The sequence below is a fragment of the Phalangium opilio genome, unplaced genomic scaffold (assembly GCF_054372755.1).
Source record: "Phalangium opilio isolate 3A_F unplaced genomic scaffold, DU_Popi_V2 ptg000094l_1, whole genome shotgun sequence".
NCBI lineage: Eukaryota > Metazoa > Arthropoda > Arachnida > Opiliones > Phalangiidae > Phalangium > Phalangium opilio.
In genome coordinates this window covers 5,141,697-5,150,441 of record NW_028324199.1, presented here as the reverse complement: position 1 = coordinate 5,150,441, position 8,745 = coordinate 5,141,697, and positions in this window count along the sequence as shown.

The window sequence follows — 8,745 nt, the reverse complement described above, 5'->3', positions numbered from 1 at the left end:
TTAAGATGATGTTTCAAATAATGGGGCCACGATCTCGGGTCATTTGAAACAATTCTATAAAACACTTCAAATCTTCCAACAATCAAATCTCAAACTCAACCGCAATAAATGTCATTTCTTCGATTCGCAAGTTGAATTTCTAGGACACACTCTAGACGCCGAAGGATGATATTCAAAAGTACCCAAACTGTAAGCCATTATGCACGACCCAACTCCAAAAAACTTCCGATCCTTCCAAAGAATACTAAATTACTACGCAAAATTCCTATCGCTACACTTTTGACCCGGCAAAAGACAACCACGAGCAGGCATTCATCGCAGATAAGGACACCTTAATAATCTTCCATGTTGACTCATTAAGACTGTAATAAAGAAGTCATCCTAGCTTTCAATGCCTCACCTGTAGGCGTAAGATCAGTCATTTCGCACGAAATCAACGGCAAACTTAAAGAGTACCCCATTTATTTTGCTTCCCGATGCCTTACGCGAGCAGAAAGAATTTACGCACAACTGGACAGAAAAGCCTTGTCTATAGTCTTTGGGGTTAAGAAGTTTGAAGACTACCTTTATGGTAAGAAATTTAACCTCCTCACGGACCACCCACTTTTGTTCACGCTCACGGGAGCTAACAATCAAATACCTCGCAGCAAGATTACGTCGCTGGGCGCTTTTTCTCGCCAAAATTTCTAAATAGATTTCGTATAAAAGGCTTAATGTTACTAAAAATAGAACGTCTATACTCACATCGAATGCGTTTTCTGATGGACCAAAAACGTAGAACGATTCATTTCTCTTGCCTTTAAAGTTACAAAACATTAAAACGAAATAAAAATTGACACTTGATACTCAATCATATTTTGCTATCCTTATAAACCCAGAGACAAATATAAAATGTTAATAATATTTATAAAAATAGTTAAGATAATCTTATTTCTCAACTCAAAAGTAATACAGAAAGAATAATAAAGTCGTTTGTGTGTGCTTCCGTTGTTATACTATACACCGCGTTCGCCTTGTGCTGGTATGTAAAGAAATTCTACAAAAAAATATTTCCTTTTTTCAAAAGATGGCAAGATTAACATATTGCGCGACCTCTAGTGACTAGAATTACTAATTTTAAATTTAAAGTAGGATGTACCCGACTTATTTATTTGCGGTTTTTTTTTCTTTTCAATACAAAATTTCATTCCTATTTTATATCTATGTCTACCATTGTGGTGGAGGCACTATTCAAAACGGCTGCCCATGTCCTGCGGTACATTTGCAAGCATTTGAGGCGTGATTCCCTTTATCAAAATTCTCTCGCTTTTAAAGCAAAGGGCGGCCCGCCTTCGGAACCAAAAATCGTCACTAGATGGGGCTAGGATCGGAGATAATTTATTCAGTCTCAACTAGTGCATTAGGCACCATTGGTCAGTTTTTCCCAAGCAACACACACCACGCCTTAAATAAAGTAACCAATTTTTAGCATTGAAATGATGTTACGATGTAAAGGCCCGTTCGCAAAGGCGCTTTAAGCTCAAGCTGATTGCTGAGAGAGTAGGCTGAGTTTTCTCTCGGCGTCTTCCATGACTGTTCTCTAATGAGCTTAGGCGGGTTTCATACGGGCGTACGATGGTTGCAGAGGCTGATTGTTGGAGTCGGCCTCGATCTATTGCTGCTAGATATATAGCTGATCAGCGTTATTTCTTGTCGTCTGCTATAACGCACAGAAGCGAGATTTTCGTGCTTGTGCGGTTAACATGTCTCTAAAATAAAATGAAGAAGCTCAAAAGGCTTTAAAAGGTGAACAGAGAACGAAATATATTGATAATTTTGGTTTAGCTTTTTTCTTTTTAACAATAAAAGCAAAGCTTTAGCTCGATTTCCGTCTTCTCACAATTCCTATTCAAAACAAAAATTTTTGATCATGTCCTATAGTGCCCTATAATTTCATGAAAGGTCCTAAATATCCGATATTTTTGACTTTGTGGAAGTTTTCCGATGGTTTAGATTCAAATTTAACAATATTTAGCTCTTTTATCGGGATCACATTTGACAAGACACCGAAATTGTGGAGCTTTCTTTCCTTGCTTAGATTTTTTTAAATTATATTTTAATTAATTTCCTCTTTCAAAGTACAGTATTTTTTCTTATGAGATTTTTCCACATAATTTACGCCATAATAATATTATATATAAAAGTTTTTATTCCTATTTTGCCTATAAAAAAACTGTTTTTCTCCTATAAAATCCTATTTTTCATGTAAGGAATTTTTAAGTTTTGGCTGCGCTCCCAGTGTTTGTCCTCTATTTTCTTGACGCCAGTGATTAGATTCAAGAATCAGCGCAACCAAATGAGCGTTTATGTCAACGAATTCGCGGAAGCTGAAGCTGATGGCGTAAGGCAGACGCTAGTCGAGTAAATTGGAAGCGGGAACTGCATTCTGTTCAATCAGGAATTAGCAATCAGATTGAACTAAAAGCGCCTTTGCGAACTGGCCAAGTCTGGTATCGCTGCATTGTTCGCCTCCCAGTGTAACGGCCGCATTTTAAACTCGCGAGTGTCAAGTTCCCAACGGTTATTGTTTTTTGTTTAGCTCGTGACGTCGCGTTACCTGCGTGACAGCTTACTAAAGTTTCTTGTGAATGTTTTGGAAATTCTCACATGATATTATAAAATTCTGAAAATACCACAGTATTATTGGTTTGTGGTTTTGCCTCCTAAAAGTGAGTACCGAATTTAATTTATTGTATTTATGATAAGTAGTGGATAATTCATGGAGGTATCATACCGTTTACAACCGGATGTTGGGATACCTAAAGGACAAAAAACCCTTTTGCTTTTGCCCTCCAGGTAGTCCAGCCTCCTGTTGTAAATGGTATGAATCCTCCTTGTGTGTAAACTATCTATATCTCAAAGATTAGTTCACGTAGAGTGATTAATTTTTCCCCGGGTGTAGGACCGTTTTTTCTTTGATGGCTATGTGTATTAAAAATATATAAAATGTAAATCGAAACGTTTGGGCTGATTGTTTCACAGTCATTTAGCAACGTCAATAACAAATTAACCGTTATTGCGATTAAAATTCTACATGATGATGCCCTACTTTGAAGCTTTTAAAGTACATTACAAAAGAGCCCAACCCTCAGAGAAAGTCTGCTGGCAAATGACCAATGTTTATTCGAAGCATTCGTTCGCTTCTGGCATCATGCTTAAAGCTAAATAATATAGCTATCACGGTTTAGACTCCATGATGCCTTAGCAAAGTCAATTTAATTTAAAAAACAAGATGAGAATAGGCAATGATGTGGAGAAACCTAGTTATGGTCACTTGAAAATCTACGAAGCTTTTTAAGGTGAAACCTAAGAGATTTCAGGATTTTCAAGTGAGGATAACACATGTTCTAAACATTGCAACTTCATCTTTTATTCTTAATTTAGATTGATTTCCATAGAATACGATAGAGGCTAAAAGGTGATATCCATTTTATACTTTTTTGACATATGATGTCAGAAGCGAAAAGATGCTTTGGGAAAACATTCGCCATTCGCTCATTTATTTTCTCCCAGAATTGAGCATCGGCCTCTTTTCTAATATTCTTTTGGTAAAACTTGGGAATCCTCATATTAACAAATGAAACTCCAATGGAACGATTTTTCTTTCCATTTTGAATTCCAAATATCAATGTTTAGGCTATATACAAATGTAGTATAGCTTAATTTATATGGAAACACCCATTTAAAATATTAATATCAAGTGATATTCTTGTCATATCAAAATGGAAAAGAGCTTAAAAGCTACAAAACTTATAAAGTCATCGAAATTACTAAAAACATTTCCATATTCGTTTCATATTACGAGAAAAGAAAATAACAAGTTGGAAAAACCAAAATATTACCTCTCTGAGTCAAGAGGTCTACTACTACAAACTTATTTACCTAGATTTGGAATTATTTCTCATTTTTTGAAGTAAAAATTTTGAATTATTGAAGCAGTATTCCAAGCATAGCGAATATCTAGTAAAGCAGACGACATTTTACATCCAATATGGATAAATCTTGGACACATGGAAATCAGTCAATGGGGAAAAGAACAGGAAATGAAGTATATAAATTTTGGAGAGATATAACCTTTATGAGTTTGGAAAGCCCAATTTCCTACGCTTCAGCTGTTTAGCCTATATACTCATAATTATATTCACAACTGGTTTGCAGCGTAAATGCTATCTCGTCTCACCTCAACAAAATTCTTAGGTTGCCAAGATGAGTGTTAACGCTAAATCACACCAAAGCTGATTTGTGGCTAGACGCACTGAAAGTCTTGCGCACCATAAAAACAATGAACACTCCGTAACTACTACCCGTTTACCATTAGCCCTTTCACTGGTCTAATTGCCACAATGATCTTCTCTTCTATTATAAATTCTAAACCTGATTATTTAAACGTGTTTTTAACTTTCGGCTCACTCTGAACCATTAATGTCTCTTTATTACAGTCACGAAAGTCAGGACCCATAGTTCATACTTTAGCTCACAAAGCCTATTATGGTTATAACTTGAATTAACCACCAGAGTGTAAGCCTTAGCGTTCTTCTCGTGCCGACTAAAGCAAGGATTATTATATATACAGTTGTAGTATAGCTTACGTAATGTATAAACAGCCATTTCAAATAATAATATTAAAAAATGTCCTGGGAATATCAAAATGAAACAGAGGTCTCAAGCAACAAAACTTCTAAAGCCATCGTAACTATGAAAAATATTTCCACATATTCACTTTATATTATGGAAAAAGGGAATATTAAGGTTCTGTATGATTTCATTACACATCAACAGAAGGCGAAGTGTTAACGTGACGCACTAGTGTAACAACGGACGGTCACACTCTTTCCGTATTAATTTTGAGTTGAGAAACAAGATTATCTTAAATATTAAAATAAATATAATTAATATTAGATATTTTCTTGATTAGTTGTTCGCTTTATTGAGCGTTACATCGTTTTGATAAAGAATAATTAAACATTCTTGAGAGACTTGACTAATATTGGCGTTTGAAATGAAGCATACGCCGGTTGCTTCGCCTTACTCAACTAGGTAGTATATAAAGATTTTGAATCGCAGCTTTAGGTAAGAACAGCGCAATTGCGTGACCTTTTGGTGGAAGCCTCGCAACTGGGAGGCTAGACGTTTCTCGTAGCCCTAGCTGATCGCCGCGTACGTCTTAACCTTAATGCAGATGGAGTAGAAACCAGTGTGTACTGACTGGTGTCCATGTGTGATGGACAATGACCAGAAGATGGTGGTGCTTAGAAGCCAGTGTGTACAGACTGGTGTTCATGTGGGATGGACAAAGCCCAGATGACGGTGGTGATTAGAAGCCAGTGTGTACAGACTGGTGTCCAAGTGGGATGGACAAAGACCTCAAGAGGGTGGTCATTAGAAGCCAGTGTGTACAGACCGGTGTCCATGTGGGATGGGCCAAGAGCAGCAGATGATTGTGATTAGAAGTAAGTGTGTACAGACTGGTGTCCATGTGGGATGGACAAAGACCAGAGGCTAGTGGTGTTAGATAGGCAATGGAGTAATAGCCTGTAAGTGTAATACAATTTTCGAAATTTCCGGAAATTGAGAACACGTTTGCTCCGATTTTCAAACTGCGAACGCGGTCACGTGGGTGTGACAACAGACAGACAGACACGTTGAAATTAGAACCTCTCCGTGACATACGTCTCTCGGAGAGGTAAAAAAGGGAATATGAAGGTTCTGTTGAATTTCTTTACAAGTCGAACTGCTAACGCGGCGCACTAGTGTTACAACGGACGCACACTCACAGAAAATCACTGCTTCTTAACCCTTTTCGTATTAATTTTGAGAAGAAAAAAAAAATCTTAAATACTTAAATAAACATAATTAATTTTAAACATTTTCTTCGTTAGATATTCGTCTTATTGAGCGTTACATCCTTTTAAAAAAGAACAATTAATCGCGACTAATATTGTCGTTTGAAATGAAGCATACGCCTGTTGCTTCGCCTTACACAAATAGGTAGTATATAAAGGTTTCGAATCGCAGCTATAGGTAAGAACAGCGCAATTGCGTGAACCTTTGGAGGAAGACCCCGCCACTGGATGGCTAGACGTTTCTCGTAACCCTAGCCGATCGCCACGTATGTCATAACCTTAAGGATGATGAAGGAGTAGAAGCCAGGTGTACTGGTGGCCATGAGGGATGGACAAAAAAGGACCAGAAGATGGTGTTGTTTAGAGGCCAGTGTGTACAGACTGGTGTCCAAGTGGGATGGACAAATGACCAGAAGATGGTGGTGTTTAGAAGCCTGCGTGTACAGACTGGTGTCCAAGTGGGATGGACAAATGACCAGAAGATGGTGGTGTTAAGAAGCCTGCGTGTACAGACTGGTGTCCAAGTGGGATGGACAAATGACCAGAAGATGGTGGTGTTTAGAAGCCTGCGTGTACAGACTGGTGACCATGTGGGATGAACAAAATACCAGAAGATGGTGGTGTTTAGAAGCCAGTGTGTACAGACTGGTGTCCATGTGGGATGGGCAAAGAGCTGCAGATGGTGGTGTTTAGAAGCCACTTTGTACAGACTGGTGTCCATGTGGAATAGACAAATACCAGAGGCTGGTGGTGTTAGACAGGCAATGGAGTACTAGCCTGGAAGTTGAATACAATTTCCGGGAACTGTAAATACGGTCGGGAAACTGAAAACACGTTTGCTCCGATTTGCAAACTGCGAAAGCGGTCACGTGGGTGTAACAACAGACAGACAGACACACAGACACGTCGAAATTAGAACCTCTCCGTGACATACGTCTCTCGGAGAGGTAAAAAAGGGAATATGTAGGTTCTGTTGAATTTATTTACAAGGCGAACTGCTAACGCGGCGCACTAGTGTTACAACGGACGCACACTCACAGAAAATCACTGCTTCTTAACCATTTTCGTATTAATTTTGAGAAGAAAAAAAAGATTATCTTAAATACTTAAATAAACATAATTAATTTTAAACATTTTCTTCGTTAGATATTCGTCTTATTGAGCGTTACATCCTTTTAAAAAAGAACAATTAATCGCGACTAATATTGTCGTTTGAAATGAAGCATACGCCTGTTGCTTCGCCTTACACAAATAGGTAGTATATAAAGGTTTCGAATCGCAGCTATAGGTAAGAACAGCGCAATTGCGTGAACCTTTGGAGGAAGACCCCGCCACTGGATGGCTAGACGTTTCTCGTAACCCTAGCCGATCGCCACGTATGTCATAACCTTAAGGATGATGAAGGAGTAGAAGCCAGGTGTACTGGTGGCCATGAGGGATGGACAAAAAAAAGGACCAGAAGATGGTGTTGTTTAGAGGCCAGTGTGTACAGACTGGTGTCCAAGTGGGATGGACAAATGACCAGAAGATGGTGGTGTTTAGAAGCCTGCGTGTACAGACTGGTGTCCAAGTGGGATGGACAAATGACCAGAAGATGGTGGTGTTAAGAAGCCTGCGTGTACAGACTGGTGTCCAAGTGGGATGGACAAATGACCAGAAGATGGTGGTGTTTAGAAGCCTGCGTGTACAGACTGGTGACCATGTGGGATGAACAAAATACCAGAAGATGGTGGTTTTTAGAAGCCAGTGTGTACAGGCTGGTGTCCATGTGGGATGGGCAAAGAGCTGCAGATGGTGGTGTTTAGAAGCCACTTTGTACAGACTGGTGTCCATGTGGAATAGACAAATACCAGAGGCTGGTGGTGTTAGACAGGCAATGGAGTAATAGCCTGGAAGTTGAATACAATTTCCGGGAACTGTAAATACGGTCGGGAAACTGAAAACACGTTTGCTCCGATTTGCAAACTGCGAAAGCGGTCACGTGGGTGTAACAACAGACAGACAGACACACAGACACGTCGAAATTAGAACCTCTCCGTGACATACGTCACTCGGAGAGGTAAAAATTGAAATTTTGAGAGTCAAGACTAAAATCACGTTAGAAATGCAGCGTATGCCTGTTGTTTAGGGACACACAAATTGGTAGTATATAAGGGTTTTGAATCCCAGCAAAGTGTGAAAACAAGGAAATTGCATGAACCTCTGGAGGAAGCCCCGCCATTGAAAGGCTGGGCGTTTCTCGTAACCTTAGCCGATCGCCGCGTATGTCTAAGCCACAACACTGATTAAGGTGTAAAAGCCAATATTACAGATTGGTGTCTATGGGGGATAGACAAAGACTAGATGATGGAGGTGTTATAAGCTAATAAGTACTGATTGGCGTCTATTTGGAATAGACAAAGACTAGATGATTGTGGTCATAGAAGCCATTAAGTACATATTGGCGTCGATGTGGGAAGGTGGACAGAATTGGTTGATGAAGGAAAAGTGTTACGTACAGTAATGAATTGCACTTAAGTTACATAGCTGACGTAGTGCGATATAGAATTCTCCAAATTTATGTAAGCCGTGAACTCGGTACATGTACAGAAAATGGAAACACCTTTGCTGCGAACTGCGAACATGGTCACGCACACCCAGACAGAGTCACGGCCAGTCACAAGTCTTGTGTAATACCACTCCGCGACGTCATCGTCACTGGGAGAGGTAAAAATATTAAGTGAGAGTATAAATAGGGCAAAAAACTGGTTTGAATATAAACATCCCGGTTTCCTTCAAAATATACATTTTAAAAAGGCAAATTTATTAAGCATAACTAAACTAATGTAAGGGTAATAGACCGAGTTTCGTCACCGAGCGTTCA